This window comes from Alligator mississippiensis, chromosome 5, assembly GCF_030867095.1.
Source record: "Alligator mississippiensis isolate rAllMis1 chromosome 5, rAllMis1, whole genome shotgun sequence".
NCBI lineage: Eukaryota > Metazoa > Chordata > Crocodylia > Alligatoridae > Alligator > Alligator mississippiensis.
In genome coordinates this window covers 25,970,492-25,984,572 of record NC_081828.1, presented here as the reverse complement: position 1 = coordinate 25,984,572, position 14,081 = coordinate 25,970,492, and the positions used below count along the sequence as shown (strand labels likewise).

The 14,081-nt window shown below is 40.8% G+C and overlaps 1 long non-coding RNA gene across 1 annotated transcript in view; it reads right to left on the bottom strand.

The window, feature by feature from the left end:
- Window positions 1-11,492: 11,492 nt before the first annotated feature.
- The window catches only part of LOC132250753 (uncharacterized), a 45,619-nt gene continuing 43,030 nt past the window's right edge, over window positions 11,493-14,081 (bottom strand). The window contains exon 3 of the long non-coding RNA XR_009462355.1: window positions 11,493-12,501. This is a non-coding gene — a long non-coding RNA (uncharacterized LOC132250753). The remainder of the gene's footprint in view (window positions 12,502-14,081) is intronic.

Genomic DNA, 14,081 nt, shown 5'->3' with positions numbered 1-14,081 from the left:
GAGCTTGGCTGGGTTCGCTGGTTCAGGCAGAACTGTGTCTCAGAAGAGCTACAGCTCCCTCTTCATGTCACAGTTGTAAGATAAGAAATGCTGTCATTATAGACTAGCTAATAACAGAATCCCCCCCCACTACCGAACTTCTGATCATCTATTTGATCCGATTTCTATAATCACTTAATAATTTGGACTGTCATGCAGTCAGGATTCTATTTTGGAAGCTTCATATGATTTTTAATGAGCTATGTAGCAGAAGTATGGTAAAACTCTAAATAATTTTAACCACAGAAGGAGTTTGAACTGAATAGTTTGTACAAATTAAGACAAAGCTTTCTGACTATGCCTCCAGAAACATACTGCTTCCGAGTATGAAGATAACTTTAAAAGGAATGAATAAAAGATGAATTCAAAATGTTGATATATCGAGTCATTGACAAAAGTATCAGTGCTGTGCATGCAAACCAAATGTAACAAGACATAAGAAACATGTGAAGAGCCTGTAACAATTTGCATGAAGCCACTTCAATTTTTTTCCCTTATTACCATGAACAGCACAAACCTTACCTGTTACAATTTCCTGATTTGATTTAAATGCAGTACTTATGCTGATTAGGGAAGTGTGAGGAACCCTCTTGAACCTTCACCCAATCCAAGAGGAACATAAACTAAACTTTCTTTTCTGTTTCAAAGCAGTTCATGTAATTCCCTGCCCTGCACTAGATTACCAAATTTGCAAACTATTAAGCATAGGTGTTGGCCATAAACTAGATCAAGAAGCATTCAGTGCAAACAGAATAGGTGATCATGTGCATCCAGCTTAACTAATTGGAAATGGAAGACAACTGAAATCGTTAAAGAGTTTTCGGTGAGATTTGAAGTCAAAATTTGCAATTTCAGGTGATTCAGCTGAATGTTGAATAAAAATATGACTGTTGGGGTTGTTACAAAATATTTCAGGGTCTAAAGGAACAGTAAATATCATTCAGTCCCATATTCCCTATTTTTAGCCTGCTTCAGGAAAAAAGAATCAATCAAATAAGAGCCCCACTGAAGTCAATTAGAGGCTGGGTAAATTAGGAATCTGTACTAGAAATGGAAGATTTTTGAGATCACTGGGATCCCATCTATGGAGTCTTCTTTATAGAATGTGGGCATTTGCTTGTGATCTGGACTGTTAGATGCTGCATATATCTGTACAGAAAATATGGTAAGTATTACACTTAACCCAGCCATGAGAAATTGCTTCTTGGAACTAATCACACTTACAGTAAAACTCACTGTAGATAAATGATCATATAGATACTGGACCAAGTAATGGGGGATATATTTGGATTTTCTAATAAATGTTATGTGACACTATAATACGTGTCTATGCCCTATAAACAAATGACAGATTTTAAAAATGCATTTGGTTCTCTCAAAAATATTCAGTCACATTTTCATTATGGGGGCCAAATCCTCAAGCTGTGCCTATTTATACCAACTGAGAATCTGGCTATAAATGTTGTCCATGTGATATCCAATTGGATGTCATTCATCCCTCACCATTTTTCAATCCTATCTTTCCCTTCCTGTCAAGCTCACTACCCAATTACCATATTTACTTGGTTAGAAGATGTGTGTGCCCCCTCCCCCATTTAACATAGGGGAAATAGCCCCTCACATTACAATCAGCATGAGGAAAGTAGGGAGCAGCTGATGCAGTGACAGCTCCAGCAACAGCCCAGGGCTGGGGTTGCGGTTGGAGCTAGAGCTGCAGCTCCTGCCTGTCCCTCCCCTACTGCCTCTGCATGCCCTGCCACTCGTCCCTTGAAGCCCCTAGTCTCCCTTCCCCACACTGCTTCTCCCTCTCTCTCTACCACATTCCTCCTTACCTTTGCTCTGCACTGGCAGAATCTATCTTTGCCGCAGCCTGGAGCCGAAACTTGAAGCATGACTCCAGCCCAGCCTCATAGCAGTGGTGTGGAGCCAGCATTGCTGTTCCAGCACTGGTTCCCTGCTGCTGCTCCTGCTGCTATGGGGCCTGGCTGGAGCCATGCTCCATGCCTTAGGCTGCAGCAGGGATGGAGCCTGCTTGTACGGAGCAAGGCAAGAGAGAACAGGTTGGGGCAAGCTGAGGCTGCAGGTAGGACAGGCACAATGGGGGAGGGGAGCAGGCAGCAGGAGGCAAGCTTCCTGCCTCTCTCACTGCCTGCTACACTGCCTCCATGTCTGCCCCCCTTTACTGCCTCTCCCATTGTCTGTCCCCTTCATCACCCCTTCACCCACCACCTGCAGCAGTGAAGGGGCTGTATTTAAGGTGATTCTCTAACAATTAGGTTCCACACATGGAAAAACTATAATAAATGTATACATTTTTTGCATGTAGAAACTCATATTGGGGGGTCATCTTCCTTTAAGGGTCATCTTGTATTTGAGTAAATATGGTATGTCTTGTCTTCTTTTTGTTCCTTGCTCCTCCCACTTATTCTTAATCTGTGACCACTCAGGAGGTGAATGAAGACCATTCTCTTTTCATAACCCTCCCAAAAGTGACTCACACTTCCAGCCTCCACAAGTAATCCTTGTTAGAGGGGTGGAGATAGTGTGCTTCTGATAGAAGGATTTGAAAAATACCATGGACCAAATTCTGCTCCCAGAACGTGTTTAAATCTTGTGCAAATCATGATTATAATGGCATTACTTCACTTCAACATCAGTTTAAGAATTTGGTTCCACAGAAGCCTGGTGACTAGAGAAGCCAGAAAAGCAGATAGTAGGCAGAAGAGTTTGCGTGGACATTAGTAACCTTGGAGGTTTTTCTTTTTTTTCTTTTAAAGGTGGAGAAAACTATGTTGGAGATAGTTGTGTAGTAGACCTCAAGAACTGCAGAGGCCATGAAGATGGCTTGATGGAGAATCTGTTGACTGTACATTATTCTAGAGTCAGTACTTATAGAAAGAGATTGAAAGATGAGTTGTCTGACAAAAGTAATGATACCCAGTGTGGACGTGAGGCTGAACCCCCCCCACATGGTGACAGTAGTAGAAAATCCATAAGAACATAAGAAATGCCATACTGGGTCAGAAAATTGGTGCATCAAGCCCTGTATCCTGTCTTTCATAGTGGCAGTGTGAAATACTAAGAAAGAGAGTATTTAAATGGCATGTTGTGAATGATCCAACCCCTACCCCTCTCCACCTATAGCTTCCAGTATTCAGAGGCCTAGTATGTCTTAATTTGAAGGCTGTCATTTTTTACTACCAACTGATGGATCTTTTATGGATTTGTCCAATTCACTTTTGAACTCAGTTAAATTAACTGCCTCCACAACATCTTGCAGCAGAGTTCCACACCTTAATTATGCATGTAAAAAAGAACTTATATTTGTTTGGTTTAAACCTGATACCTAATAATTTCATTACATATTCCCTAGTTCTAGTATGGTGAAAGTGAGCAAATTATTCATTCCTATTTACTTTCTTCTCACTATTCATGGTTTTGTAGACCTCTATGATTTCCCCTGTCCCCAGTTCATCTTTGTTAAGCTGAAAAGTCTTGATCTAGTATTTAGTCTTGCCTCAGACAGAGATCTTTCAGACCCCTGATCATCACTGCTCCCATTCCTTTACCTTTTTTCTGTCTGCTGTATCTTTTTTTTGGAGGTAGGGTTTGTGAAGGGGCTTACTAAAGACGTATGCAGTGATGATCCACTATTCATTTTTTTCATCTGGGGACTAATTATGCTGCAGATAGGGATCTGTCATGGATGACTGCACCAGCCTGGGGGAATTGCCCTCCTACCCCACCCTGTTCAAGTGACCTAAAGTGTTATTCTTCTGATTCTTAGATAAGAAGGAATGACATGTAGTTAATATTAACAGGTGGCTCAAGAGCTAATGATAAAAAGAAAGTTTTGGGACATATGGAAATATCCTTCTTGGATCAGAGCTGGCAAGACTGATTAAGAAATGAGGGGAGAATTTGGGAGAGATCTGTGTAAAATCCACTTTGGTTTCAATACATGGGGAAGAAAGAACTCAAATACATGAGCAAGACAATGCATAAAAGACTTGCAGTGAGTAGAAGGATGGATAGGAAAAAAAGAAAGTACTAATATTAATAAAAACAGTAGTTTGGTATTACAGTTAGTGGAAGTACACCTAATCTGAAATCAGCAAGATTGAGGAGCTCTGGGTCTAGACTATGGCAGAGCCCTGGAATTTCTTCAAGCCAAAGGTACTAAATCTGAATGTGTATACACTGCAAATCAGGAAAGAAAAGAAATGCAGGAAAGGGCTTTATGTAACTGAATGAATACCTATCCCAGAAACTGCAATAAGGACAGATAGGAAAAAATGACTGGTCAGTAAAGAAAGCTATATATTAGAGGTCAAGAAATATATTTATAAAGTGATGATTGCCAAAAGTCATGCCAAGTTCAAACTTGCAAAACTTAATTAGATAAATGGCATATACTTCTCCAGTCAAACACAGAAAAAGAGAACAAAAAAAGAAGTAGATCTACTATCCAGTGAGGACAGCACAGAAATTAAATGCAGTTTAGGTATCAAAACTAAATTAATACTTCACTTTAAAGACAACAATGTTGACCCATGTGATGTAACTGTGATTAGAGGTGAGGTGGGATAGTTCACATGACTGGAGTATGGTCATCGACAGTTATAACTGGTTCAGGAAGGTTAGGCAAGGGAAAAAAGGAAGAGTTATTGCCTTGCATATAAAGAAGAAGTACATGTATTCTGTGATAAGCCTGCTGAAAGCCTCTGAGTAAAGGGGTAGAGGGGAGAACAGCAGGGCAGAGGGGGGCAGCACGGTAGGCATCTGCTATAGGCCACCAAATCAGGAGGAAGAGGTGGATGATGTGTTCTCTAAACAACTGTCAGAAACTTCCAAATCAAAAGACCTGGTTCTTATGGGGAACTTTAATTATTGGGACATCTTCTGGGAGGGAAACACATCTTGTAATGCACAAGCAATACATACATGGTCTGACAAATTCTTGGGGTGTAATGGGGATAACTTTCTGCCAGATGGGAATGCTACAAGAAGTAGAAACTTGGTCAGATTGAAAGGGAAGAGTATAAGAGTGTCACACAGGGAGAAACTTGCAGGGAGAAAATTAGGAAGACCAAAGCACAATTTTAGATGCAACTGGCAAGGGACATAAAAATGCAATAAATAGGGATTTTACAAGTATGGCAAGAGTAAGAAGACCTAAGAACCTGTAGGTCCCTTACTGAATGCAGATGGCAACCAAGTTACAGATGAAGAGAAGGCTGAAATATTTAAGTCTTTTTTTTTAAATTTTAGTCTTTACAGATAGGGGCAGCTACCAGATGACAAGCACAGTTGGAAACAAAGATAGGGAATGAGTCAAACAGCCTAGAGCAGTGGCAGAACAGATTGGGAATTATTTAGATAAACTAGATGCTTTCAAGTTGGTGTGGCAAGCTAGGATACTGAAGGATTACTGAGGTATTCTCAGAACAGTTAGCTATCCTCTTTGAGAACATGTGGAGGTCAGGTGAGGTCCAGGATGATTGGAAAAGGGCAAATATAGTGCCCATCTTTAAAGAAAAGGAAGACGATCCAGGGTTTTACAGACCATTCAGTCTGACCTCAATACTTGGCAAGATCATGGGGCAGATCCTCAAGGAACCTATTTTGAAGTGTCTAGAGGAGAACAATGTGATCAGGAACAACCAGCTTGGATTCACCAACAGCAAATCATGCCTGACCAACCTGATTTCTTTCAGGCTGAGGATAAAGTGAAAGAGTCTGTGGCTGGGGGAAAAGCAGTGGATGTGATATACCTTCACTTTAGCAACACTTTTGACGCTGTCTCCTATGACAGTTTCATTAACAAGCTAAGAAAATACAGGCTAGATGAAAATACAGTAATGTGGGTACATAACTGATTGGATCACCAGTCTTAACAAGTAGCCAATAGTGGCTCAATATCTAGTTAGGAGGAAGTATTAAATGGGGCTGCCTAGGGGTCTGCCCTAAGTCTGGTATTTTTAAATATCTTCATTAATAATTTGGACAAAGGGATCAAGTACAGGCATAGCAAATGTATGGATGACAACAAGTGGATTGAGATGTAGATAGTTTGGAGGGCAAGTTTTGGATCGAAAATGACCTGGATACCATGGAGAAATTGTCCACAGATGAACCAAATGAAATTCAACAAGGACAGGTGCAAAGTGCAGACCAGTGCACTTGGAATGAAATAATTACATGTACAAATACAGATTGGGGAATAACTGGCTAGGCTGCAATACTGTAGATAAGGACCTGGGAGTTACAATATAACATGAATTGAATATAAGCCAACCATATGCTCTTGTTGCTGGGTTGTATTACAGGGGCAGCACTTTAAAATCAAGAGAAGTTATCCTTCCACTCTGTTCAGCACTGGTGAGACCTACTTGGAGTACTGTGTCCAGCGTTGTGCCCCTCACTTCAATAGGATGTGGGCAGATTGGGTGCTATTCACTGGACTGCTTCCAAAATGACTAAAGGCCTGGGAAGCACAAAGACAGGCTGAAAGAGAAGTCTAGAGAAGAGAAGATGGAGGTGAGAGCTGATGAAAGTCTTCAAATACATGAAGGGTGATTATAGAGATAGAAATGGGATTTTCTCTGTGGCCATAGGTGATAAGACTAGGGGCAATGACATTAACCTAAATTTCCTCTGTTGTAGCTTGGAGATTAGGAGAAACTTTCTGAATATAAATGTGTCAGACAAGCATGGGAACAGGCTGTATAGAGAAGCTATGGAATATCCATCCCTGGAAATTTTCAAGAGCAGGGGTTGGATAGACACTTGGCTGTGATGGTTTAGACAGGGGTGATTCTGCCTTGATCAGGGGACTGGACTAAATGACTTTGTGATGTCCCATCCAGACCTACTTTTCTATAATTGAATGGGATGATTTCCATAGATATGGAAATCACCACAGATTATTACAGTAAAGGTAGAAGCAAAACTCAAAAAACCTTAATGCATTCAGGTTGTGGGAGGACCAGATAATCTGCATTCCAGAATTCTGACAAAACTGGAAGATTAAATCAGAGCTCTGTGATCGAGTTGGGGTACTATTATGGGACTAGAGGATAGTAATGCAAGACCATATATTTAAGAAAGGAAACAATGTGATCTAGGCAGCTATTGGCCCAATAACCTGAACTCAAACATATGACAGGCCTGAGAATAAAATTTGAAGAAAAGAATAATTTAAGACAGAGGTAAATGGAAAAAGGGGCCAAATGCCACATGGATTGATTTATGAAAAATAAGTTGTGACTTATCTTTCTTTGATAACCAATTTTCCAGAAATGGGAAGGGTGGATATGCTGCTATATGGGAAACCATTAATTAAGCTGGAAGAGATGGGGATTAGAATGAGAATTGTAAAATTGGTAAAGAACCAGATAAATAGAAATGGCAACAGATATTGTTCACAGAGGAAGTGTTAGGCTAGAATGAGGTTACTAGTAGAGTTCTTCAGGGATCAGTTTTGGGATCAATTTTCTTTAACAATTTCTTTAATGACCTTGACAGCAGAAGTAGGAGTATGCTGCTGAAATTTGCTACTAACACAAAGCTGGGAGTAAAGAGGAAGAGTGGGATATCACATAGAAAAAGTGGATGACCTTGAGGCCTGAAGTAATAGAAATAGGATGGAATTCAACAGTAGAAAATGCAAGGTCATTTGGGGGCCAATAAAAAGAATTTCTTCTCTAAGCAAGAAACTCATCAGACAGAAAAGACTAAGGAGGAAAAGTGCCTGGGTGTGTGAGTTGATCACAGGAGGGGTCTGAGCTACTTATGTGATGCAGCTGTGAAAAGGGCAAATGCAGTTCTAGTACGTATTAGCAAAGATGTTTCAGCAGCGATAGGAAAGGATTAATAGCATTGTAGAAGGTTCTAGGAAAATTTCATCTGAAATATTGTGCATATTTCTGGTTACCTATAATCAAGAAAGATGAACTGACACTGGGCCAGGTGCAGACAAAGGTTCTTTGGCTAATCAGAGGAACGGAGAGCCAATCTTAAAAGAGAAGGTATAAAGAACTTGGTTTGTTTAGTGTAGTCAAATGAAACTTGAAAGAATCCCTTGTTCATAATGTATCAGGTAAACACCGAAGTAAGAAAAGAGTTATTTAAGCTAAAGGACAAAGTTGGCATGTGAACACATTTTTATAAACTATCAAAATCAAGTTAGCTTGTTAATTAGAAGGTTTCTAACCAACAAAGCAATGAAGTTCTGGAACAGTCTTCTAATCAGACAGTGGAAGGCAAAACATGTAGCTACATTTAACCTTGTGAAGGGGATTCATATCATGGCTTCCTGAAATCGCATGCTCATCTATGGCATCCCTTCCAGACCTATATCCCATTATTATATAACCTTAAACTCATTGAAGCCTTTTTAGCCCTTTCTGTTCTCTCTGACCCCCTACAGAATCTTCACTAGATTTGAAGACTCTTTTATGATTCAGTAGGTCTAACAGTGCTTATCTTATGCCTTAAAGCAGAGATTCTCAACCAGAGTGCCATCCATGGCTTTGAGGGGTGTCAACAGGAATGAAGAGATAAGTGAGATAATCCAGATTCTTGTGAGGAGTTAAGGCTCTTCCCTTCCAGCCAATCCTCATCCCATACTCACTGGGTACATCTGCATGTACTATTAATTCAACGCAATAAAGTCTGGTACAGTTTGCGCTGGAGTTTATTGCTCCTGGGTGCAGCATTTACACATTCACATCCAGGACCTCAGCACATTGAGCCAGGGCAGCACAACCTCAGCTGCCAAAGGTCTTGGGGGGGGTCAACCTGCCAGCCTGGAGCTGCTCCCACCCTGGTTCAGTGTGCTGCGGAGGGGCTGGATGAGGCATGAGGATGCTACAGTGAGGGGTTAGCCAGCAGGCAGCCCTGCACTGTAGGGCCCTTGTGCCCCAGGCAGCTCCATCAGTGTCTCCATGTGTGTTGTGTGATAGTACTTGTGTTGGGCAGCACAGTCCTATGGTGGAGTTAATTAGTTTACTCCAGCCTAAGAGTGCTGCACATATAGAGAATAAAGCTTTACTGAAGAGCTAATTGGTCAACTCTGCAGTAAAGCACATGTATAGATGCCCTCACTGAAGCTTAGGCTTTGCCCTGATAGGCTAGGAAGGAGGAGGTGCAGCCCTCTTCAAGCAGGTAAGCATTATAAAAATATGTTAATTTGTTTAAAGGGGTGCCACTTAATTCACAAAAGTTATGGAGTGATGTCTTGAGTCTAAGGTTGAAAATCACTGCTTTGTCTGTGCTGCCTGAAGGTATATTGCATTTTCCCTGATCTAGCTCACAATGGATTCTGATATACATCTAACATGAGAAGCACAGTGTGCTAGATTTGGATAAAGCAGTAGTAGTGACACCTGACATGTTTGGTCCCATGAAGACCATCAAAAATGAACATAAGGAGAGGGAAAACAGATCTTGGGAATAACAGAGATTGCAGAGCAGGAAAGGATGAGGAAGAAGGAAAATGGATAGTAAGAGTTTTGAGGTGGAAATGTTGTGATTACATTTTGGAAACTATATCCACTTAGAGGAACCAGAGAAGAATTTATCAGAATATTTGTAATCTTTAAAGTTAAAAACATTTGTTTAACACAGCTTAGACAGAAATACAACAGTATGTCTAGTGGCAAAGGTCCTGGAGCTGACATGATTCCAGTGGAGGACTACAAATCAGGTGGTTACAGCCTTATGGAGAAACTAACTGAGATCTTCTGCGGTATGTGGTCACAAGAAGTAGTCCTCCAAGAATTCAAGGATGCCTCCATCATCCATCTGTACAAGAAGAAGGGAAATCGCCAACTCTGTGACAACTACAGAGACATTTCCCTCCTTTCAACTGCCGGAAAGGTACTGGCAAGAGTCCTCCTCAACTGGCTGACCAACCATCTAAATGACCTACTGCCTGAGAGTCAGAAAAGGATGCAGAACTACTGACATGGTGTTTGCAGCCTGGCAGCTTCAAGAAAAGTGCCAGGAACAGAATGTTGACCATCTCCTAGCATTCTTTGATCTAACCAAAGCCTTCAACATGGTGAATTGCTAAGGCCTCTGGAAAATCATGAAGAACTACGGATGACCTGAAAAATTCATCAATATGGTTCGACAGTTCCACAATGGCATGATGGCACACATCTTTGTGATTGGCAAATGCTTTGACTCCTTTTCGGTCACAAATGGCATCAAGAAGGGCTATGTGCTCACACCTACCCTCTTCAGCATGATATTCTCTGCTATGCTGTTGGACGCCTTCCAAGATGATGACCTTGGTATGAGGATCAGATACCGTTTTGACGGAGACATCTTCAACCTGTGTAGGCTCCAAGTGAGCTCCAAAGTCCAGACAGCCACACTTCATGATTTCCTCTTTGCTGATTATTGTGTGTTATGTGCAGGCTCATAGGCTGACATGCAACGATTCATGGACCTACACTCGTTAGCCTGTGACAACTTTGGACTCACTAGAAGTTTGATGAAGACCGAAGTGAAGTTTCAAGCTGCACCTGGCATAACACCCTGGGAACCACACATCTCAGTTAAAAGCCAACAACTGTCGATGGTCAACAAGTTTGTCTATCTAAGCAGCATATTCTCCTGTGCTGTCCACATTGATGATTAAGTCAATGTGAGATTCGTGAAAGCTAGCATGGCCTTTGGCAGACTCCCTAAGTCAGTCTGGGACTGCAGAGGCATCAGAATGTTGACAAAACATCATCAGAAGGTTTACAAAGCCATCATACTTCCGACCCTGCCTTACGCCTGCCACTCGCCTGCCACAGGAAGTCTTCTATGGCAAACTATAGTACGCTTTTGTGGTACAAGGAAGAAATGGTACAAGGACACCCTAAAGGGGTCCCTAAAGAGTTTCAGCATCGACCCAGAGTTGCGGGAGCAAATTGCTTGTGACCATCCATCCTGGAGGTCCGAAATCCAAAATGGAGCATTGGCCTTTGAACAGGAATGCACAGCAGAAGCAATGAAGAAATGGGCAGCCAGGAGAATGAAAACCTCCCATATCCAGTCCTCATCACTTTCCTGCCCCTGCTGCAGCAGGTTGTTCAAAGCAAAGATTGGACTTATAAGTCACCTATATACTTATGTGACCTAGCTTCCAGCCCCCTTCATTCTCTTCCCTTTCCCTTTTTTCTCCTTTTCCTTCTTTCTCCTTTTCTCTTTTCTCCTTCCCTTTTTCTTTCCCACTTCTTTTCTCTCTTCTTCCCTTCCCTTCTCCCGCTGAATGTGGTCTTCACCCACAAAGGACATACAACACAGACAGAGATGATCTTGTCTTGAGCAAGGGGTCCCTTCCAGCCCTAGTTTACTATAATTTCTATGATTCTAACAGGTTTAGGTTCAGTTAATTCAGAGAAAAGGGCAAAGATTGGAAAAGGTATTTTAATACAATTGATTTGAATGTCCTTGTTCTGCAACTGAAAAAAACATTAAGTTGTCTAGTAAAATAAAAAAGCACCAAGGTTAGGATGTCTAAAAAGGAAAATGTCAGAAAGACTAGTCACAAAATTGACTCAAAGTTGCCAAACTTATAGGAGAAAAACAAAGTTGGTTTAGAGGACAAATATCTATAGAGGCATATAGAGGATTTATTTTGTCATTATTGTGCACATATTTATTAGATTATTATTAAGTTTATTAGTTTATTATTAAACATGATTATTACATACTTATTAAACATTATTTTTACATAATTATTAGTTTATTATTAAGTTTAAACCTCACCCACCTACGTAATAAGAAAACCGGCTTGAATAGAATAACAGCCCCTAGAATCTTTTCAGAAATATTCATACATATTAAGTTTGCAGAAATAAAAATATCAAAAGCTGAAATAAAAATATCAAAAGTTTCTTCTTGAAGCATATCCAGCCTGGTCTGGAAGCTGATTACTTCCACAAGAAAGATTAAGGGAGAGATGTATATCTGACTGATTTCCTGTAGACATCATAGCAAGTAAAAGGATACTTGGTGTCTTTCTGGAAAGGATCAAAGTTTGATGAGAATAGAGGCAGATCTAGTAAAGTATTTTGCCAAAAAAGGGACTAATTGGAACATGCTAGTTTCTTGAGCTGGTAAAATATCTCAGGTCTGAAGAAGTTTTCTTGGAATCCTTGAATCCAAGGCAGGGCTCTCTCAGGGAAGGACTTCGGAGGGGAGCTAGCGGCTGACCTGGAAGGAAGGGGAAGGAACGTCATAGCACAAGGCTGCTCCAGAGCTGTGGATCTAGAAAAGCTGTAGTTGTCCAGGCCAGAGTAAGCCCCTGAGAGGTCTGTTCTGGAGGTGAGGATCATGGGAGCTTCCTTTAGCTACTCAATGTAACTGATATTATTGTCCAATTTGTGGCTGATAGTAGCATTAAAAGTGACAAGAGCCATTTTCCTTTCTTTTGAGCAGCCACAGGGCCAGGGAGCTTCACTGGAAATTAAAAAAAAAAAAATGGTTTGGACCAATCTGGATTGAAAACAGATTTCAGAAGCAAAGCAGGACCCCTGCCCCCTCACCCAACAACAACCACATCCTAGTCAATTACAAACCCCGTGTTGTGGCCAGCTCTAACAGAAGGGCACAGGGCTGCCGCTCTAGGGAAAACTAACTACTGACTCTGACTAATGTAGATACATTGTCTGGGTTAAGTAGAAGGCAGGATAGCTTTTATGACTACTAGTGAAGGGAGGTCCAGACTAGAGCTGGGTGGAAAACAGTCTTACCCCACCAAAACCTTATTATACCAGACTCTACCTCCTCACTCCCCACCCCCATTCTGTACTATGACCAAATAAAGTCTTTTAAAGTTTCCTTAGCCCCATGACAAAAATATTAAAAACCCCTTTAATTCCTACCAAAAGTTTCTGTTTTGGCTAATTGGCCATATCTGCATTTTGAAATTTTTGCTGTTTCAGCTATTGGTCATTATACCCCTCAATTCTTCCCACAAAAACACAGGGCAAAGGATATGATTTTGGAACATACACAACCATGGGAGAAAAGCAAAAGAAATGAAACTGTACTTTTTAAAGGCAATCAAACCAGTATCTTCAGTATTTGGTGTTCACTATTCCTAATACACTGTTCAAGGTATACCAAGTGTGTCCAGTAAAAGAATGGAAGACAAATTCTGTTTAAAAAAGGGAGAACTTAAATCAGAGCTCCAGAGAGTGTGGTATAAAGAAGGCCCATTGAGACAGACAGGCAATGCATGTGGAATGAACTTAATTCCATTAAGCAAAGAAGTGTTAGAAGAATTTAAGTCTTTTAATAAAGGCATAACGTAAGAGAAAATAATCAGGAATAGCTAAAAAACTGCCACAATATGGCACAAACTGGAGAACAACTGAGATTGATGTGAGAGTAAATACATATGAAATGAATTTAAAAAACTGACAAAACGTAGCAAAAATTGAATGCTAATTTATGGCCTCTACTGAAAGGAGGAGGACAGCAGATTATCTGCATATAAATGGCCTCAACACATTGCTCAATGCCAGCTCAATGGTAATAACCCAGCTCAAAAAGAAGCAAAACACATTTTTTACCAGACTGAGACAGGATATGGTCAAGCAAGAGCTTCATTCAGTCTCATTAGTTAAAGAACAGAAGTAATAGATTTAAAGAAAATCCAGAATTATGGTCTAGTAAAAGTGAACAATGTGTTTTGAAAGAGGGTACAAAGAAGGAAGGAGATAGAAGGAAAGTGAGAGAAGAAATGTGACTGATAAAATAAACACCCAAGGTTTTTAGTCACATGTATGTAATGTTATAATTAATTAACCCTCTGTACCAGTGATGTAACTAGGGCAGGATGATGCGGGAGCTGGCCTGGCATGGACTTTGGCGAGGCCACAAAAAATGGCTTTTGATGTTGTCATGCAATCACACCAGTGGCACATTGGCAACCAGAAGTTACAACTGCCCCAGGTGTGTGGCTGCATCATTACACCTCTGCTCTGTACCTATTATGAAGGGTTTTTTCCTTTTACAAGTTCCCAATGACAGCA